The sequence below is a fragment of the Atractosteus spatula genome, chromosome 5 (assembly GCF_055471065.1).
Source record: "Atractosteus spatula isolate fAtrSpa1 chromosome 5, fAtrSpa1.hap1, whole genome shotgun sequence".
In the NCBI taxonomy this organism is placed as follows: domain Eukaryota; kingdom Metazoa; phylum Chordata; class Actinopteri; order Semionotiformes; family Lepisosteidae; genus Atractosteus; species Atractosteus spatula.
Genome location: NC_142710.1, coordinates 17,307,492 through 17,331,007, shown reverse-complemented (window position 1 = coordinate 17,331,007; position 23,516 = coordinate 17,307,492).

The following is a 23,516-nucleotide window of genomic DNA, read 5'->3' as shown; positions in this document are numbered from 1 at the left end:
TATTTTCCATTTCTTGTGCAGGGCTGCATAAAACTGCAGGCAATTGGTCTGCCTTTTTTTAATAAGTCACCTAGAGTAAATTCATTTCTTTTGACAGAATCAGACCATTTTATGTACTTTTTTTGTACTTGACTATTACTCTAGATAGCCTGTCACAAGTAAAGACTTTACATTCTTGGCACTTACCTCACTGAGACTAAGAAACAGTTTTAATAGACAAGAGGTGGCTTTACATTTTGCACATAGCTGAAAAAAAATGGATTAATTTGCACACTGCATACAGTAATGAAGACATACCAGAGAATGTAACCCATTTCTACAGCCGTAACCTTCGGAGATGAACTACATTCCTATGGAATGGCTTCATTCAAATAATAAGAAAGTCTTTAAAAACCGGAAAAAAGATAAATGCTGTAACAATGTAATATTAAATGGTAATCAATGGATGTACCAAGTAACTCCTCTAAGTAATTTTTCATGAATGCCAAGAACAAACCAGCTTCAGTTTCAGAAGGACTAAGGGGCAATAATGAAGCCATCACACAAAGACAGACAAAATCTACAGGGGTTTAAATAGGGCCACCAGAGCCCAGAAATAGCTGGTCTGACGTTAGCCAGCTGTGATCAGCATTCTCAAGCACACAGTTCTCTCATTCGTCTTGACCTGAGCCCAAGAAACCCTTAGCTTGTCACTCAACATGTGCCCCAAACTCAATGAGCAAACACCCCCTTCTTTATCAAGTGACATTACAGCCACATTGCCTTTCAACTTATTTGGGTGACACAGTGTGTTCTGAAATCATATGAAACTCCAAAAGATGTGTCTATCATTAGAGAGATTTAATACCATTAGCCTCATTCCTTCTTTATTTAATTTTCAATCCAAACAGATATTGTTTAAATGCATAATGTGTGGGGAAACCGCACAAAGGTTATAAAGCTACAAGATAAAAATGATTTTTTTATTAACATTGAATTATGTATTATTTAAAGCAGAACAAATATTGGTTTTAAATATTTGCAATGCTCTTACAGGTAAGGTGATAAAGTCAGAATGTGACAAGCATAAAAGCTCATTTTTGGTACTGGTGTTATTGAGGCCAGCCTTACATGAGGTCTTGCCTTATACCAGGTTTAATGTTTAGATCTAGCCAACTAACATGGGGCACTACATTGGCACTTCAGCCTCGCCCTTGAAGGTGACCCTGTTGGAGAGTGCCTCACGTGACTGCTAAGATACACAGCTTAGCATGGAGTCACCTATTGTAGCTTCATTCTCCCTCTCAGGCTAAGGTAAAAAGCTATGCATTTTAAATTACTGGAGGCAATTTCCAATAGACAGTGGCACGTTGTGGTTTGGGGTAATTGGATTTTGTTGATCACCCATTATCAAATGGGCCACTAGGTGCTCACACTAATGATCCAGTAAGCAGAATGTCATGAAATAAGGTCTGAAGTGGTTTTGTTGACATATACAATGGGTTTCAAAAGGGTTTCCAGCCTGAAACATTGTACTGCTCAATGTGTCTAATATGTTCACAATTTCATTGCTTTGTAAGGTTTATGCTGTTCAATGGAGATAAATGCATCATGTCAATCATCCTACTGTTAAAGCTAAAATTAGTTCCCTGATTTGTTTCATTACTATTACAAAATTAGTCTGGTGGACAAAGCTTTATTATCCAAGTGCCACGAGCAGGTACTGTAAATATACTTAATTATTGCATTTAATACAACTCAACAGCAGTAGAGTATCAGGTTAATAATAGTACTCTATACAGTAGGTCCATATTATGCATTTCAACTAGAATGCTCTTCTAGGCAATTATTGGGCTCACAGTTCAACAAATAGCCTCTGCAAAATTTAAAGCTCAATATTACCAGATCCCTCTTGATACACCAAAAATACTGTGAAACATGCATTCAAAGAGCACAATGACTTTACTGTTTCATTACATTGATTCGGATGTCATTGTGCACACAAACCTTTCTTTCAGTAATCTTGTCAAACCCTAATTAAGGTGGAGATGAGGTGTGGTTTGAATAGTGAGCTTTAATGGGGTAATGAGGAAGAAGCCAGCAAAAAGGGGGCAGAGGGAGGGATGCGAAAATGAAACACACAGGAGAGTCGGCAACATGTGTGATATTTACACACAGGTGGGCAGAAGGAGCAGGATTAGTGTTTGACCTCCTCTCTAACATTTGTTTTAAACTCCATTAAGAGTTATGAACATCAAACCTAATTTCAGCAGTGTTTAATGTGCTCTACTGTACCTCAGCCTAGAGCAAATCTGAGCAATCTTATTTCAGACCGGATGTTGCTGTAAGTCTAAGTTCCATCAGAATCCCAAGGCAATAAGGAATTGGTAAAGCATTATATTACAGTACAGTTCATATTTCATCATTATATACATAATTAATAGAGGGTTAATAAATGATTTATCAGTGCATTCATAAGGAAAAAAGAGAGGTCATTGAAGTGTAGAAATAACATTTTTAAATCTTCTTAATTACCTTTTAAAATAACATTTTACAGGATAAAATACTATGCATGCGTTAGGGTGTTGGAGCAAGGGTACGAGGTTTGGATTTGAGTAAGGATGAAGGCTAGCTTAGAGTTAGAATGCTCGTGAATGACAAAATAGATGAGGCTGCTATGCTACTCTTTGAGTTGGATCCTATTTATTTTTTACAACTTGCGCTATGCAGTAATGTGAATTATTTAGTATATTAAAAATTTCCTCAACTGTGCACTTACATAGCACAATAGGTTATTGTGATCACAGACTATCTTGATCCTCTGGACTGTTCTGAGCCACTTTAAGCATAACAAATTGTAATCATAAAAGAGGATACTTTTTTGAGCCAGAACTGGAAAGAACGCACAGGTGGTTGGGCCTCCAGAGACAGAGTAATAGGACATGGAATAGTCATCAGAAACTACTGCACAAGTAGGAAACACAAGGACTTTTCTTTTTAGATTGAATTTACAAATAGCTTTCAGCCATGAAACAATTATTACTGAAATGTGTTTACTGAAGTCCAGTGGTCTTTTTCCAGCCCAGCTGTCTGTGGCTTGCAGGAGCCCATGCTATCCCCCCCCCAGAGACAATCACTGTGTGTGAGATTAATGCAGTTTTACACTCCTCAGCATCAATACCTCAAGTTATGGAAATCACTCCTTACAAAAATGGCAGTGGTAGTGATGTATAACTTGATCATTGTCTATGTGTGTGAGCATACTGTATATTCAAACTCTGCAAATTTTTTGTTTGTTTAGATAACAGTGAACTAGAAACATCTGAGGAAAGATAAGAAGTGGTCTGGGTCTAGAAACAGAGTACTCGGTAGTCAAACCTGAGCTCTTATCTGGCCCAGACAATTTTGAAAGGTTACACTCAATTATGTGTTTGGAAGTACAGCCAGAACATTGTGTTATGAAGAAAGAAGACTGGTAGCTACAGAGCAGGGCATTTGCTGTATGTTAAAGATAGCCGCTACCAAACAAAGACCTACAGTAGATGTGGAGTGTGTCTCTTGCTGGAGGTTCTCTGCAGGTTATTTTACCATCCAGACCCTTTCAAAAAATCTAAGAGGAAAAAAACAAGTGTGAAATGGTTATTTTCCTTAGGATGAGCACATGATCTACAACTGCCAACACCTAGAAAATATATAATGAGCACCTGAGTAACACACTCACACTGTCTGTATGGACAGTCCTAGAAACGAATGACTTCATACCACTATGCTATACCACTCATCGAATGGTTGTGGTCAAGATGCCGATGAGCATGCTCAATTGCAAATGTGCAGTGAAATCATGGTTAAAGCAACCTGAGGAAATCTATAGTACATCTTGATGCCGGCCAAGGGAAATCATGGACATTCAAAGCACAATACACACATAGTAAATGAATATGGTAAAATTACAAAATATGCAAATATACATCCAGTATTATATGTACAGTATACTATCTACAATATTAGGTAATGCTTTGTTTAAAAAATGTTTTGTTTTGCACTTTGTAGCGCAACATCTCATTATAATCGCATAGCAACCTGGCAAGTGCAAGGCTGAGTCTCAGATCATACCCCTCACGACTCGCAGTGCTCCTGAGTCCTGTCATGTTGTAGAAATGGCTCGGAGAAGCAGGACTTCAGTGGGAGGTGTCAGCAGTGCACAGTCAGCAAAGACAGCACTCTGACAGCCTGTGGCAGTATAGCTTGTGAAATTTGCCAGAGCTGATACTTAATGATGTTTTCTTCATTCCATAATTGGATGTTGCAGTTGTCATACAGAGCTTTGAAAACAGTGTAAAAATATGCCCCTTGGTGTCAACACCAATTTAATTTTGTTTAATTGGCCATCTTGTCTACCATGTACTGACAAACACAACCTGTTTTTACCCATAAACTATTATACTGTTTCCACTAATTGCTCAAATGGCCTTACATCTGTATACGTTACGTACAGAATGACTTTGAACATCTTTATGGGAAAAAGAAATGAACATCACCAGGATTGAGCAAACTAAGATAAAAAGACAACAAGCTACTCAACAAAACATACCGTATGGCTGACAGCTCCACATAAGAAGGGCTCATCACATCAGAAGGAAAACAAATGCACTTTTATGAGGGAAGAAAGCTCCTGTCAATGACCATACTGGTATATGTTAAGATAAACTGAAGGAAAATAGTGCTCTTTAGATACAACAAAAAGTAAAAAGTCAACAGCAGTTTGCAGTTGAAATCTAAAGCATGTTTGGTCTATGAGTAGAGTTTGTTCACTCCTCTTGGGCAAAGCATAGGAAGAGAACAAGGGAGAAGAATGGAATACTCTGGGTGGCCAGTTTTGTCCTAAACAACATCTCTGCTGTCTGAAGCATCTTGCTTGAGAAGCATTAAGTAAACCGTGTTACTGAGACAAGTGAAAGTACTGCGATTGAAGGAATTGCTTTCAATATGAGCTGTGATTCTGTAATATTACCTCAGATGTCTACTCTAATAATGGATAGGGCATACAATACGTTTTAACACAATGCTTCATTACATACAGTATATACAGTATATATGTATTTGTTGGATACCAGCATGCTACTATTTACCTTTATTACAAATAGCAAACCATTCTATCAAACAGATTTCTGGCATGAATTAAATTCTGGTCATGTGCAGGCTTCTCAAGGTATAGTCTGATAGTTCTCAAGGCATATAATAACAGATGCAGTTCTACAGTAGGTTTTAAATCAATGTAAGGGCAGTGTAGCTATATATAATTTAATGGAAATGGGAAAACTCTCATATGGCTTGAAGGTATGGCAATTAATATTGCCGCCTCACAGTTCTGAGTGGCATTTGCTTGTGCTCCCTGTATCTGTGAACATTCTCTGGATACTTTGGTTTTATCCCTGTGCATCTGTGTGTGTAGCCTGTCTGGGCTGTAGTCCTACAATTAGCCATGTGCTTCTGGGATAGGCATTTGCTTGAGGTGCCCCTGGGCAGGAATGAGCAGATTGAACAGCACAAATGAGCAACTCCTGTTGCTTTTTTCCAAACACGATTTTAATATGATGACTATTTAAAATCTGAACATTTGTTTAAAATCACATCAAAGCAAAATTGTCTCAACCTCCTGTAATGTAAATGAGATATTTCAACCTAGCGTTTTATGCTGGACACGTATGTCACACTTAAATTTGTTTCTGCATTTGATCAGAGTAAACTACTTTGAAGCATTTATGGTTTGAAAGAATATCAAAGAATCTAAGAAGCACTGTGAAATCAACAAGATGTGCTGAGCCTCTCAGAGGATAAATAAATAAAACATCTTTATTTATTCTTGCTTGATCCTGAGAACATTTGACTTCCAAAACTGCTTCATAATGATGAATGGTGTACAGTACTTGCAAGATTCTGATAAATGTTTATACATGATAGAAAATGAACAATTTATCAATAATATATGAAGCACTTGCACACTTGCATATGAAGTGCTGGGCTGCTGTTGTGGGAAGTTTTTTGGTGCTGTTTTTGAAAATACTGTATACTTCTGTTTGATTTGTAGCCCAATACCAAGATGTGTTGTTGTGTATGGTTTTGGTTTTTGATTAAAATTTTTTTTCATTGCCCAGGTCAGAACTTGTATTTGCAAAATATTGATATCATCTTTAACATTTCATATGTTACTTCTCTTTGTTTGATTTAGATTCTTTGAGCTACTTTTCTTAGAGAATGAACCACAGTCTTCGGTTATTCAACCTCCCCTGATCTCCTCTCACTTGAGGACTTGTAATGATGTGGACTTATTCAGCAGTAATCCTTTTGTTCTTGCTTTGGTTTGGAGGTGTAGAATCACAGTGTCAGTCCTCAAGCAGCTTTTTACACACCTCAGAATTTCTCTGATGCAGCGAAGTCTCTTCTCCAGGACGGGTGAATTTTCTTCCCTTCTGCATCATGAATTTTTTCCCACTGGGAAACCTCTCATGTATCACAATAGACTTCCTAAAGAAAAGATGGGGCAGAAGTAACAGAATTTAAAAGCTTACAACCATGTCATGATATGTTGTTTTGGCCCATATGATCATTAATAAAAAGCAACATGCATCTGGGGACACAGAGATTGCACAGTATTTATTCCACCTGTAATGAAAAGAATCCTTCTTCAGTTGCAGACAGTGAGAGATTGGAAGCTGTGAGAGGCTCACGGTGTTGACAAAGGTGAGCGGGGCATGGCCTTCTGAGTTGGTTTGGATCCCAGCTTGCCTGAAAGAGGTATCGATTTCTGTCCAGGCATAGACAGCCAAGACTCCTCTGTATGAAACAGTCAAACAAATTGAATTCAGAAAGGTAATTCAGTTGAACACATGAAGGTGTCATGCTTTTTTGGTTTAACTTACATACCTTTTATTTTTATCTTTTATTAAAGGTGCACACCCCAGTGCACCCAAAATGAAAAGTTTCCAGATACCCAGAGAGGACATGAGGCAGAGAGTTTTTCATTAACAAGGTTTTATAAATATATCAGGACCCAAAAGTCTGTTTTTTAAATCCATTTACAGAGGAACCAGAAAAATTTCAGTCCACTTTTCAATGTCTGCATAATTTTCACAAATCGTGCTGCACCACTGTAACTTTTTGTGTTTGGGTTTGAACAGATGAAATGAGACATGATAATTTATATGAAATGGATTCCTATTTTTACTCATTCTCTGACCAGTAAAGATATACAGTATCTGTGCTGTATGCTGTACAGTAACGTACTGGCCTTTTTTGGGGGCTGTGTAATTGCACACAATAGGAATAAAGGACTGCTGTTGATCTCTCAATAGCTCTCTTCTCTTGTCATTAAAATCAAAAGAATTTTAATGTCAAATTCAAAACACACAGCAATTTTTTTTTGTTATTATTAATGGAATCCGTCTTGTAATAAAGAGCAAATTTAGTGGTTCTTGATCTTACCTGCTTCTGACAGTGCTCTTTGACTGCTGACTCAACAAGCTGATCTCAATGCTACCTGTGACATCGAGAGTGAGTCCTCCTTGAATGTGGATGAGGGCTTGTAAACCAGACTGAAGTGACAGAGCCTGAAAAAGCCTTGAGTTAATACATTTAAGGGAAATTTGCTTTTTTGTGTTAAGTAAAATGTGATGAGGCTAAATGAGTAATTAATAAAAATTCCTTGCACGCCTGTAGTGCCTTTCGTACAGCAAGGTCCCAAAGCACTAAAATAATAGTAAATTGCATTTGTATTGTAATTTACAGTCAGGAGGGGACCCACTTCATGCACCATTGTAAAGTGCAGCCCCCACCTGGGTGACCTATACTGTACTGGAGCAGACATTCTGCACCAGCAGCTCCACCACTCAGCTGAGCAAGCGGAGGAATGAGAAACTGATTCAGCAGACCAGGGTAGAGTTCATCTAGAACACCAGAGTTAAAACCTCTACTCTTACAAACAGCAGATCGGAGGTTTTAGAAACCATGGAGTCAACATCTCAGTTTGAAGTCTTGTGTAAAGAATAGCAGCTCCTACAACACAGTACCCCCAGTCACCATAACTGGGGGGTTTGTGTGGAGGTTCTGGTCTGAAGGGGAGGGAGTCTCCTACTGGTCCACAACGAACACTATGTTGCGTTTGTTTCTGATACATGTTTTCCTGGACAAATACTTTATATAAATCACCAGGTCATTTGTTTAATCCAAATCCCCTTTCCACCTTTGCTTTGAAGTATTACTTAAAATTCTGACTCAGATAAAACATTTCTACTGTATATTGACTGACTTTTATACCTTTTTGAACATTTTTTATTGTTTTTATACTTATAATGTCACAAAAAAAACAGTTATGTGTGTAAATGTTTATTTTACCTGCAGATGGTCAATTATCAGAATATTTGTACTCAGTATATTTTCAGGCTCCCCTGTGGCGGACCAATATTTCTCCATTAAATCGGAATATCCCTGGAAAATCATCACTGGGCGGAGCTGCACATCGAGGACTATGGCCGACATTTCAGCTTCAATTTCCTCATCCTCCTCTGCGCCTTCATTTCCAAACAAAGAATCCAAACCTTTCGCCTCCATGGATACCTGCAAGCAAACTGGAGAGCTCTATTGCTGTTGTGATAAACCTTCACACTTACTGTCACCGGAAAGCCTTGCTCCTTTCAAAAAATGAATTGCCCTTTAGAGAGAAGATGGTGAGGGAATCTCAGGCATCTTGAGATGAGCCAGGAAAAATGACTGATAGCTGTCATATGTCAAGGAAAGAGCTTTGTCATGATCGATTTGAAACCAGCAGCTGCACTGTGTGTGTCTGGCAGGATCAATAGGTAGCAATTGTGCTAACACTTAAATACATTTGAGCTGCAGCACAGGACAGACATTAAAGAATTAATATACAATAGCACCATGATTTGAAGGTTAATAATAGCGATTCATTATGACTTTAGTCCAGGGGCTTACTAAATTGTAAGACACAGATAAATGCCCTTCTGCCCTTCATAACAATAATGTCAAAATGTTATGATTTACTCTTCCTATGTGAATTCTATGTGAATTTCTAAGCTTCTTTGTTAATTAGGCTGATTGGTGTCTTGACATGAGAAATTACCTGAACAGAATGCATTGTACTTCCATTAATGTGGGTATAGAAATTAGTGTTACTTTGTCTTAAAAATCCATAGTCAGAAAAGAGGAAGTCAAAAGTGTAAGAGGACATCACATCCTTGGTTGCTAAACAAAGAAACAGAGAAAAAAAATCATTGTTAGGGAGGTTTGAATTATATATTTCTTATAATATATGAAGTGCTTCTATACACATGTGATTTTTTACTGATGAAAATAATGACAAAAAAACTGGCGCAGGTCAGCGATATATGTTTGCTATGACTCATTTTTACAGGATGTTTGGGAAGTCCCAGCTGAGAGGCACTGACCACACGTTGTACCATCATTCCCTTTTGAGGAAGGTTCTGGTGTAGTTAGTGAACACTACTGATCTGTGGATGTGCCACAGGAGTTTTTCAAAACGGGGAGAGGGTAATGGCACAGGACATTTTCCACAGGAAGGCAAGCCTGAGGTGAAGGAGCACTCCTGCACACACGGGTGAGTATGTGCAACCCAGAGAAGTGTTATGCTTGGAAAAGCGCTGAAGGAAATGCTGCATAAACTCAGCTGCATTTAAGATTTCTGATGGTGCATTAAAAAATGATTTGTGGAAGTATGTGTCTTTTTGCGAAGGAAAAGGAAACAAAAAAGGCTGTAAGTACTTACTGTAGCATAATTCATCATCACAGTTCATACTATAACAATTACTATTTTATTATTATTCTTACCAGCCATGTAACCAGAATACACTGTGGAACCCCCACGTCTGGAAAGATGATTGTAGTTATTTAGCTTTAGATCCTTCAAGACGTCATTAATAATTTTCCTTGGAAGAAGTCAAAAACTGCATTAAATTAAACTGGTTAAAGAATCCATCTGCTACACTAGCTTTAAGGGCACAGAAAATAAGGTTTTATAATGCCTTTCTCAATTAGCATTCAAATGTGCCTTAGAATGCATTTGCTTTCACAGAGGTAAATACCAATCATTTTCCATAGACCTTCACTGGCTTAATACAGTTTATCATCAGAATGACTGACAGCAAAGCAAGTTTGCACAGTAAAATAAATATGACATTTGTGTCTGAAAAAATGTTTTTTATAAAAAAGTGTTGCTTTGATATGATTTGGATCAAGAAAGGTACCAAGAGCTTAAACTTTGTAAAGAAATGCGCTATGCAAAGGACTAACAAGATAGCCCAGCACATGCCCTGCCCAGCTTCATTTGGCTGCAGAAGCCGCAGCAGCCTTGTGTGGCCATCTTGATTTGTGTGGCTGATGCTTCGTATTGTCTGGTTTGACATTTAGCCCAGGGGAGCGACTGAGGCCAAGACAGAGGGCAGAAATTGGCTCACCTTGCTGCATGATCAGAATATTGAATGCTTTGAATTTTTGATGCCAAATATCTGGATACTTCTGGCCCTTCCTTTCCAATAGCCTCTATAATATTTCTTATGTCCATATGCAAAGGCTCATTGTTTAGCAGGATTTCTGCAGCAGCTAGTCGAACAGTTTCAGTAAAGTGCTGATTCCCGTGATTAAAAATTTGTCTCATGCGATCCTTAACCTGAGAAAGACATACAGTACTTACAGTTATACATGACATACAGTACAGAGAGAGAAAGGACTGTAAACAAATGCTCTTTGTTTAAATTTAACACAGTCAGACGTTAAAACTGTTTTGCACCATCTGTATTTTACAGTGAGTTACGGAAAACAAACTGCAGAAAACCCTAAATACTGTACAGTTCTCCCTGCTTGCACCACAATCTATTGGTACTGAAAAGTTATGCTTATTATTTTTCCTTTTCATTTCCTGCAGCATGACTCTTGCATTCTATATTCCTACAGATCTGTTCGTTACCTTGCTGTCAATATGCTCCACTGGAAGCCTCTGCAATGCTGACAGAGCAATAGAGGAGACAGCGCCTGACATCTCTGTGTACTGAAGTAGGATGGGAATTGTTTCTGGAAGCCGTGCACTTTTCAGGGCTAAAAGATATGTCATCATCTTGGAATCTTCAGTAGAGGATTTCAGTCCGTCCAGAATCAAGTTCTTTGCAAACACTACTTCCTAGTGAAATGTGGTTAATAAAACAGAATAACAGTAATCAAAATGTTAAAATCTGGATCTTAGTCTTCTGCTTACTAACACATTTCTATGTCAGCCTTAGTTCTATGATATATTTATGGTGAGGGACAGGAGGCAAGGAGAGAATTAAAAACCAAACGGAATTCAAACATGGAACATCATGGACAGCCTAGGTAAAGTCTAATCAACTTCTGGGTTCCAATCTGCTTTGTTCCACATCAAACCAACTCCTTAATTGCAATATTAATCATGCTGGTTCTCTGTTACGTGATTATGGAGCTGGTTGCAAAATTCTGGAATGGAGCAGACTAGAAGGGCTGCAAGTTGAATAGCCTGTATTAATATAGTTCTATTTGCATAACATAAAATATTTATGAGCATCCATATATGTATTCATAACTGTAACAATGAAAATGGCAACCTAAATCAAAGAACTACTCCTCACCTTTGAAACAAAAAAGAACAGTATTTGATATAGTTTTATATAATGATCCCTGGATTTGGTCATTTTTGAAATCACACAATATGTCAAAAAACGGTACCAATTTAAACATATATATAAGTAATTCTGATCTATTCAAAATCCTTAAAAGTTACAAATATCCATAAAGTAATTAAAATTATTTTATCTTTACACTGGTATAATGGCCTTACATCAGGCTACAAAAACAGCAACCCTGAAGCTTAATACATTCCAGGCATATCACAGCAAATAGAAGGATTCCTATGGTCATCAAATGCTGAAACAGTGACTTTGCTGGCAAGGTCTGTCCCTCTTGTGGGTTGCCAGTGTGGCACTAAAGCAAAGCAATTTAAAAAATAAAGATAAAAAGGGGTCACTTATCATCAGAGAGATAAGGCTTACCTCAGAATACTTCTGTTATTTGTGCACAGCATTGCGACGTACAGTGTACCTGGAAAGGGCTTTATTGGGCTCAAGTTTACTATGACAGAGGTTCTGTATAGGTTTAAGGTTGATGTGTTAATGCCAACATGTGCTGATAACTTACAGCATCCCTGCTATTCCTCATCTCCTGCCTGACTGATTTATCCTTGTAATGTTGCCAAAAGAAGGGCGATATTCTAGTCGAAATGTGTGGACTTGAACCCTGTGTAAATGGCTTAATGTCCTCTCCTTACCTGTGATTCACACATCTTGGCAGAGCACATCTTCCCAATCACAGACCCCAGGGTGATAATGGCAGTCTCTTGGACTTCTTTTTGAGGAATTTTGCTAGAAAGAATTCGCTGTGGCATCCAGGGGAAAAAAAGAAGCATTTAACATAATTGTACTTTATTTACAGAAATCCTAAATGAAATATTTTCACTATACAAATGTTTTAAGCAAAAATACAGCAGATGAGCCATTTAGAATCAGGGTCATTCAAACTAAATGAACAGTTATTTTGAAGTGTTAGTTGATAATATAAATATAATAACCTGTGTCTATAAATACTTATTTTTGCATTTAAACACAACCATAATGATAACCTTTGCCGTATTTTAGTGGTAAATATGCAAGTGGTAATTACAATCCTAACCTTAACTCAACACAAAATTTTGAAAACCTTTTCAGCTGCATATTACAAAAAAAGAAAATTGAGTAAAATTCAAACAGCAGATAATGGAGTTCTAACGAACATTCAGCCAAGCAGGTTAAGTTAAGTTTCACAATAAACAATTCGACTTTCACACAAACTTTGGCTGCACTTATTCCATAGATGGTATTTTAATTAATTCTGGATTATTTACAGTACATTTTCAACTCAGAACTCAAGATTTTGGATCATTGTATTCATATTTTATATTGAATTTTGAATGAAAGAAGAGATCAAGACAATGGGTGTGCATTCAATAATCTGACAATGAACTCAGGCAATGCAAAATATTAAAAGTGTACTGAAAGAGTTTTCTGGAATATAGTGTATACTGTATATACTGTATACTGTATAATCTATAAAGTGGTTTGGAGTCTACAGAGTAACACACAGAGTCATGTATAGACTGGACATAAATTGGAAAACCTTTAACAAACAGATTTTAGTTAAAGCTCAAGTTGCAATATGGCACCTCTCATACATGATGGGCTGGCACTCACAGTGAGCATGTTTAGCAACCCCTTTGATGGCCGAGGAGAAAAAGCACAGGCATGCAAAAATCTCTGCAGCAGAACCCCCTGGTATCTGTTGGTGGAATCCAAGAATGAGGAAAGGGCCTCCAAGGATTCTGGGGTCAAGGCTGCTGTAGCTGCATCTATGAGAAAAGAACTGGAGCACAAGATGAAACACATTCAGCAGGGCTTCAAAAATACTGAGCACAAGAAAATTAGCAAATGAGAGGTGGCCGATTAGCCCATCTAGCTAGTGTGGTTGCTGGTAGCTAATTGAGCCATGATCTCATCCATCCACTTCTTGAAAGAAACCAGGGTATTGGATGTGACCACTTGTTACAAGAGCTGGTTCCAGACATCAGTTGCAAAGAGATTCTTGCAGCATAAAGAGAACAGGTAGCTTAGTTGAATATCAACACAAGTGCTAAACCTGATGATAGTTCTTTCATACTGGTTTACATCAATACCAAGTGAGATTCTGGTTACAAAACATACTGTACTTCTCCCAGCACACTGCATTTCCTTTCACTGCCATAGGAATGTGATGTCTCAGTTGATTAATTGTCTTGTTTTGGAACGGAAATCATAGCTACTTATACGATAGGATGATTAAAAGCCACCATGAATCTGATCATGAAAAATGACAATTCGAAGGATCTTTATGGGGTTTAGTCATGAAAAACAGATGAGTAGCATTCTCATGTAAGATGTTTGGATTGTAAATAAAAAATCATCGCTCTTTGCATAACTATTGAGACGACAGGCAAGCTGATGGAGGCCATGCCAGCAGATGTGAAACAAAGAGTCCAATTCTGGTCCTGGAGAGTTGGTGCATCTGCAGGTTTTCATTCCATCAAAGTTCTTCACAAGTTAAACGTAACTAGACTGATTTGCCAGTCCAATTTCACCCAGCCAGACAGGTCTGGCTGTTTCACAGAGACTGAGAAAATCTGCAGACACAGAACACCAGCATTGTACAACCCGATGTAAAATAAAAACATTTAGTCTCAAAGCCAAATTCAGCTTGTTCAAACTCCTACAAGGCCGATTAATTAGGTTTTTTCCATTTTTTCCCCCTTGCACATTAGTCACACGTAACGTTCAGAAACACGACTTCGGAAATGAACCTGATATATTTATTAACCCTGATGGAAAAACTTCATGGCTGGTGGCTGTCACAGATGATTGCCTTGCCAAAGCATACATATTTTATGACACCCTAGGAATAAATAAAAAGCTAATTTTGTGTCACATCCTGTGTGATTTATCTCATCACACCACAGCCTTTCTTATGAATATGACATGTATTGTGTAACTGGACCACACTGGTGCTGTTTTAAACTTACATTACAGTATGGTCAGCGGTTCTGAGCAACTGGAAAATGTTTTCTTTCTTCATTTGTCGTAGCAATCTTACAACTTTGAGAAATTTTTTGGTTGTTAATATTTTAGATACATCCACCTCTTTTGTTTTTAAAGTTGTCAGCTGTTCAGTAACCTGTGTGAAATCAGAATTATGTTAATCAGAGCATGACAGCAATTACAGTAATTTGTAAGAAATCAAACTAGCTGACTTGGAACCAATAAACAGCACATAAAATCATCAATGTTAGAATAAATTAATTCTGGTTAGAACATATTACCACAAACATGGACATGTGCAAAAATAGTTTTGTGTTTTGTGATTTTTCACATTACTGTAGTCAACTTCAACAGCTCATTTTATGATGACGTTTAAATGCAATAAACATTAATTAAGGGATGATGGTTTTAATTTCATCAGGTTGACATTTTATGTCATTTTATGATGACGTTTAAATGCAATAAACATTAATTTACAGATTTAACATTTTCAGAACTAAACAATGCGTGGGTAGCACGACAGGAGTCAAGGATCAATCAAAGAAAACATGCGAAGGAGTGTGGTTGAACACTTAAATGCTCTGCCACACACAATAAGGCTGACCACACATTTTCAGATCAGAACATGTACAGTTTCTTCATTGAGTGGGCAGTGAAACATCACATTTTCAAAGAATCGAGTCAGGGTTAGGAAGAAAAATAGTACAGCTGTATTCTTTCTTCTCAGCAAATTACTCTTTATCTTAATTAAACAATCACTATTGAGTCTACATTCTGAATAAATCTCACTCAGCCATCAAACCTTTCTTATCGGAGAATAATTTATTGTCTAGTACAATATACAGTAGTAATACTTGGATGAAGGTATAATGTGAAAGAAATAATTGCTCTCTCTTATTTCTCTTAGTCATGCTGTATGCATGAATACTGTACCTTGAATGAAGTGTAAAGAATGCAACACTTTAGCCTTCGATTAACTGTTTTTTTTTTCAGAAAATGTCCTTCATAAAGGACAGCGCTTAAAATAAATAATTTAGTTTGTATGGATTACGTATGAGCTAACATTTGCCATATGTCTTTCAACGTCTAGAATGTAGCATCTTATTTGTCAAGTGCATTTTTTTATTAAGTACATTTTTTTATTTAAAAGATTTAATCAACTTCAGACTTCCCCAACACTGTGTGATTCTTGTGTTTAGATTATTTAATGCAATGGATTTCCAAAATACAGTGGGCTGCTTCATAAATCTCATGAGGAGGCCATAGATATGCCAAAGACAGAGCCCAGCAGGGCAATTGAAAGTCTGCTGCAAATCGAAGGACAGCAGACAGGGCCTAAATGGGAAATACATGTGCACTCAAAGATAATGAGAATAGGTTACGATATCTGGAGGTTTCAAAAAGGTTAAAATTCATAATAATCACATTCACTCTGTTACTTACATATAAATATAGGTGAGAAAGAAAACTATACTGATGCAAAGAGGTGTCTATGTAATAAAAAGGTCTAATGACTAATGACTAAAGTCCTAATGACTCCACACAACCATCAGGTCTTGTCATTGACACCCAGCCAAGAGGAGAGGATGGGCAAACAGAATCACTAAAGACAAGGATGCTGAAGTCCATTAAGGTGTCTCTAGGGAATGTTCCTGGAAGATGACTAGAGAGGTGTCATCAAATTGAAGCTGTTTTCCAGCTGGTCTGGTGTTCTAACAAAAGATAAAAAGCTCTCAAACACAAAAACATTTCCCCCTACAGTTAATATCGCAGACTCAAGGCCTCTTTTGTAACGATACAGACACTATCTAAAAAACTTAATTGTGGGATATTTTCTTTTTTTTATCTTACCAAATGGCAGCTGGTGCAAGTTTTTTTTTCAACGGGATCAGCGTGAATAGTTATTGGGATATAAAGTTCTTCGAAAGCTTTCAATACCTCCTGAAGGCCTGGCTGCGTAAACTCGGATTCTCCTGGATTTGTTGATAAGAGCAGCAGCCACTGCCTTAGGTGACAATACAGAAAATTCCAGTGTTACGAAATGAAAACCATTTTTGCGAAATTTTTGCAGTTTTTACATACTGTAGTCATCACTATCAGAATTATTTTTTTATCACAGTTAGGTATAATAATAGGAAAAAACAAGAATTCCTTTGATCCCAAATCACTTTGCAAAGAGCAACTGTTGTTGGTGCAATGCTGAGGGTTGTTTTATTATGAATGAAGAAATATACTGTGCATGAAAGCAACAGTGTAGAACAAAAAGGACCTGTAACTTTTAATAAAATGTTCTATCGCAAATTTTGCATGTTCCGATGTCAGTGAAATGCAAGCTTCACGGAACACAGTAGGACGATCTGGAGTGGGCAGTCACATAGCAGAAAGCCAATTAAACAATCAAACTTGAGTTTCATTCTAGGGGCACACAGGACATGCTTAATAAAAATTTAAGTCTTTGGGAGGACAGTGTTTGTCCTAGCTGGAGTTTATTAGTAATTTTATTAGATGTTTTCAGGAAACTCAAAGCATTATACAATAGTACGGTGTATTCTTTCTACTTTTCATGTATATACAGTAATACAAATAAGTTGTTTTGCATTACTAATATTCCATGTTCAGAGAAGTTAATGGTGCACAGCTTCCCCTAGAAATTCCATAATTCCACACAAATCCTCTGGGTCTAAAAACAAACGCCCTGGTTATTAGAAGGACAGGAAGTCACATTCCCTTTGAGAGAGTGGTCCTTATCTTGTGAATATTTGAATCTACTGAGTTGTTGCTGAACCTCAGTAACTCAGCCAACTAAAGAGCGGTTTGACTTAAAAACTCCATCTAGAATTTTTTCACAAGAATATTCATGTCCATTACAAAGATTTCATAAACGTCTCCCATTTTCCTATAAATGCAAAAGCAAGCTTCACAACATAAGGAATTACTGTTTGAAATAGACACACCTTTCTTATATCTCTAGAAGTGTAGCAAATTTTGAAAGCAAGTCAAGATGTATGCCAGTAGGCACATGTCTTTTGGGGAACAAAATGACAAGGAGTGATACTCTTACCTTGAGTTAATTTTTGTACCAACTGTAGACTGCAAATTCAATCTAATCTCATGGCTTTCCTCACATTCCATTGCTTGGATCAGGTGGCTTTCCAATGAATAGACACACTTACTAGAACCTCTCATGCTCGTGCCAAACACCTTAAAAGACAAGAAACAGATCATGTTTTCCATGGTGATATACAGCTCTGTAAATTAAACACAACGTGTTACTTGCTACTCTTCATGTAATCTTAAAGCAGATGAATAATGAATTTTGTAGAGTGGTTCTTCTGCTACATGAGGAGAGTCACATCCTTCACCGACAGCACAACAAGCCTGCAAGTGCTTGGGAGGCCACAGGGGGCGCTGTGTCACTGACAGCTGAGAAAGCCCTGCCTGACTAATGGAGCTCAACTTGTACTCCAAAAAGTACCTTAACTGGACCAGCCACTCAGGAGGACCAGTAATTAACTAAAACAATTGGAGATGAGAAGGGATGATGGTTTTAATTTCATCAGGTTGACACTTAAACCAGGGTGAGGTGCTGAGGACTGTGGGTATCTTAAGGGATTCATCACATCCTCGTGAACTACATAGGAAAACAAAGCACAGAGAACAGTAGAGTTGCAAAAAACGTGTTTCTTTGGTCATATGTCCCTGTATGATCACGGTACTGTATTTGTTGTGCTGATTGACCAGCTGCGTTTCTTGGTATAGCCTTGCCCACACACCATACAGAAATTTAATCTTGAGAAAATGTGAATTAGTTACATAAGCTACAAACGTGTGAAAAAATGAAAGTTTTTTAATTAAAAAAACAACTACAGATAGGAATATCTAATTTTAAATCAAACCAATATCAATTTTCAGTGATCTATTTTTAACACCCCAAAAAAGCCCTAATATTTAATGGTTGTTCCATTGTTTATCTTCTCATTGCCCAGCTGTTGCTATGGTAATATGAGGTTGGATTAATGACAGGAGTTAACTCTTTAGAGGAATTCTGAATTACTAACTTCAGACCTAGAAAACCTTGGCAAAATTAAAAGCTCAAGAATTGTCATTTCTCACTTTAGTAAAATGATTTGGGGGTGATTCACTGCATAATTTTGTAGATATTATAAGCAGCCTATAATCTACCTGTTTACCGTTAAAACATTTTCTTTCTCCAAAAGCCTTTTTCAAGTTTCAACTTCAAATGAAAGTCCTAACAGTAAATCTTTTTGATTGACAATCATACAGTATATATATAAATAGATAATCAGATAAGATTTAAGCTTTCCAGTTGGAAACTGTTAAAAGCTTATTAGTGCATCGATTGAAGGGCTGTTTTAGTCCTTCAGAATACTGTAGTGACCCTGCAACAACTGTTGTTTGTCACACTCTGTGTTTGTGTGCATGCAAGTAGGGGTGTGAGCATGCACATGTGTCTGTTTGATGTGTGTAGTACTGTGTGCTGTAGTTTCTTGTGAGCCATTAAAAAGAGAGAAACTGTTAAACTTCACCTCTGTCCTGTGCCTCCTTGTTTATGCTGCAAAGAAAAAGGCTGGCATGAAAGTAAAAAACACTGTGTTCTTATTTCTTATACAGCTCTTTTATAAAAGAAGTTGTACACAGAAGGACATCGTGCAGCATGCCTTACTTGAACCACAGTATTCAGTAGCATTTCTAATTCACAGAAGCTCCCCCAGACGCTGGGGGATGTTGGAATACGTGCTTTTTGCCATCACATGGATCCCTACAAGCTTTTTCAGTGTTCTTTTGAAATTGCGCTATAGATGGACGGCTGTGGAAAGCCTTTGTTGAATTGACCTCTGATGAGGTCTTTCAGAAACTTTCATATTCAATATTCACTTACCTGTTATCTTTGTCATCCCAAATCAAGGGATCATATATCTTTGGATTTTTATTTGGTTACTGTAAATAAGTATTCTTAATCAATGTATTGGTTATTTGTATTGTTTTATTACCGGTTATCGATCCACACTATTTTCCTTGTGTGTTTGTTTGACCATTTAGTGTCAGGTTACTGACTCACCTCTGGTTTAAATGGAGGCTCACCTGCCCATCAAGAGGAGCCATGGGGCAGAGCTTACAGTATTTAACCAGGCAATCATGGGGTGGCAGTGTAGAGTAGATTGTCTTAGTGGTGAGCATTCCTTGCCTGTGTGCAGTTATTGGACATAGTTTGGTTTATCTTAAGCCAGGGAATTTCTTTGGGGAAACCACACTTTATCCTCTTTGTTGAGTGTTTTGTTTTTTTCCTTTGTAAAAAGTTGACTTGCACAAGAGCACCAAGTAAACCCACACTTGCTGGACTATATTGTTTATGACTTCTGTGACCACTTGGCATGAACATGCTGCCAGGTGTTTAGTTGTATTACTGTGCAACTGTGAATTTTGCAGTTTCTGACAAAAATTCAAATTCAGCAGCTAATGATTATGCGAGTTGAAATGAGGCGTAGCTGACAGCATAGCTACAGTGTCTCTCAAAGCAGATGGTTACCAGCCTTAAGAAAAATGGAATGAGTGCCAGCAATCTTTTTCCTTCATATCACAAAGAGCCTACAGGTGTCCTTGTGCAAAAGCTGATGACGTTAATGTTGAACTTCACCTTCTAACCCCGTTTCTTTCTAGCTTCACAAAAATACCAGTTTCAATAATTCTCCAGTGAATACATTTAACTTGCTAATTAGTACTAAACTAATGTATCGCAGAAAAAATGTGTAAAATAAAATCCCTGTATGTTTATTTAATCAGTACAAAATGTCACCAAATTACTTGTTAAACATTAGCAAAAGCTAGCAATATTAATTAAAACCTACTGTATGTATACAACATGCATAAATGTCAGGGAGAAACGTCATTTACATTTTAATTTTTTAAGTGTGAGACAAATATCTGTGCAGAAAATAATATTCCTTTAAACCAGAAAATTTCAATCTTCATTCTCATAAGGAACTGCATTGTAAAACAAAAAAACATATGCACACCACATTTATAGTGTGCATCATAGGAGAAGTTACTCATAACTGCAACTCATACATAATGTTACTGTCAGGAAAACTTGATAACTTATTCCTTTTCATGGACTTAACTTCTACTTGCTCCTCTGCTGTGATGTAGCTCCTTGCTCTAACCTCTGTATAGATATGAGTTGGCAGCTGGTCCTTAAACAATCATAACATCGCTGACACAACATCGAGCCTACAGAAACAGGCCTCATCTTCCGTATTATAAAAACATACTGTATGGCTGGCTGAAGTTGTAAAACACATTTTAAAAACAGGCTCATAGAAGAGTGTGGTAACTTATTAAAAACCTGAATGTACTGTACTTTCACTAGGCTGGACAGTTGGCACTTGACACCATTCCAAAATTAAAGAAGAAAATGCTTGATATAATAGTCATTCTTTTATTGTAATTAGTAATTGTAAACAATATCACTTTTTTATTCAATACGTTTACAAATATTAATGTGAATTATGGTACTACAATAATGCTATTAACTGCATCTTCCCAGACATGAAGGAGTATTCATGAACTCAAGCTCCATATAATCAAGACAATACTCACTCATTTCAGTGGTTTAGCATACCTGATTTGTGGATGTATATCCAAAATCGTCCTTTTTGCAGCTTTGAAAGTCTTTTAGTTTAGTTATTTCCTTCCCCGAAACCTCATATAAAACATCACATCTACCGGTTACATCATTCTGCAGAAGCAAAACATCAAAATTCATCAGTGTCTTCAGCTTCATGTCTTGCCAGTTCTACACTTGCAATTCCAATAAACAGAAACAGAAAAACACCAACTCCTGAGCTTAGTGAAGTCATTAAATTGAAATGACAGGCATGATACCTCAATGGCGGTAGTAGTTCAGGTGGGTAGCTGCGTCAGCATGCGTAGGCTGCAAAGGAACAAGTAATAGGTTTATTCCATGCTGAAAAAAAGAAGAAAGAGAACACAACGTTTCGGCCGTAGAGAGGCTCCACGGCCGAAACGTTGTGTTCTCTTTCTTCTTTTTTTCAGCATGGAATAAACCTATTACTTGTTCCTATGATACCTCAATGCTCAATGAAGACCAAGACAGAACTTAAAATAAAAGCTGTCTATGTTTTAGAGATGTCTTTCAGAACCTCTTGGATTGTACCAATCAATACAATTTATCTAAAAGGAGAATTTATTTAAAACTGTATTGAATGGTTACTGTAGATAATGTATCCCTGGAATGATTGGAAATGACACACTTCTATTCTTTCTCTTGCACTTTCACTCCAGCTACATGAGCTTAAATAAATGAGGTGGCCTTTTTGTTCAGGGCTTCTATATCTGCACATTGATGTTTTCCTGCACTGTAGGGGTCCTATTCAGAGAAGACTCTCTGTTTTCAAAGAATCTGTCAGAATACTTACATAATGTGAACTTATACATTAGGCATGCAACAAGAAAAAGATATTTCAAGAGCATTTTCAATTTCTAAGATGATTACTGACTTCAAAAATCTGAATCGTTGGAGAAAGTTAATAACTGCCATTTCATTCTCCTCACTCAGTCTTTTCAACAGACTGCATCTAAGATTTATTCCAAATAAGGCTGTTATAAATGATAACAGGTGCATGTCAGATTCTGAAATGCCTTTCTTAAATAAAACTGCATTTCTCTTTTTTTTCTTTAAATCAACAAATGTGTCAAAGTGATTGAATAGCTGGTTCCAGGTTTTAAGGTATTTCCTTTCTCTCTAACTTGTGTTCATCTCTCTTCTATTGTTCTGGGAATGTAAAACATCGTAATGTGATGCAGTAATCTGTCATTCTCAAATTACATACTGGTAAACAAATTTAATTTCATTAGGTGGTCATAATGAATTCCCAATGCTCAAATTTTATGTGTGTATAGATATGTGATGTTTTATTACTTTATTTGTACAAATACTTTATTATTTGTGTCTATGTATAGTGTACAAAATCTAAATTTCTCATCCAAAATAGTGTATTCATTGAATAATATCTAACAGCAGGCTGTGAAATCTTTCTTGCTTTGTTCAGAGGCCAATATAAAAACCTCTTCTTTTCTTGTATGAAAGATATGAATACACCACTATTTAATAATATGATTTTAAAAGACATTTAAATAGAAGGTATTAAACTAAACGCACCAAAATCATTATCAACAATTTAATGCATACCAAAAACGTTCCTCAAAAAATGGCCCTGATACAAAGTGGAGATGTTTTATGGGCTTACTCCTTAAATTCATGCATTCATGACACTTTAAACACATAAAGGAAAAATTCAATTACACGCCAGCTGCACCGCTAATGAAAATCAATTCTGGAAACAAATACTGTTCGAAGTGCTTTGTCTGACTTCTTGGATTATTATGCCCTTCACAATTTTAATGAAACATTCTTAAGCAAAAAGCCAAAATAAGCAAAGGACCATTAATAACTACAACAAATTCACAAAGGCATTTTGCAAATCACATAAATATATCCTAATGAAAATGTATTGTGGACTGCAAAATGCATAGTGATTCATAATCATTGTAATATAATGAGAACCTACTGTTTTTAACATTTTCAGAAGTATTAAAGCAATATTTTCTAGCACTTGCCAAGATCCTACAATGCAAAGATCCTACAAAATGATGTGTACTGAGCAACAACAGATTTGCATGTATTTTACTTAATGCAAATTACAACCGATTCACAAAATTATAATCAGGAAAATAATCTTTTTGTAGCAGGAGAACTGACATTTAATTGAACAAACTTGACACAGGTAAATGCATTATGCT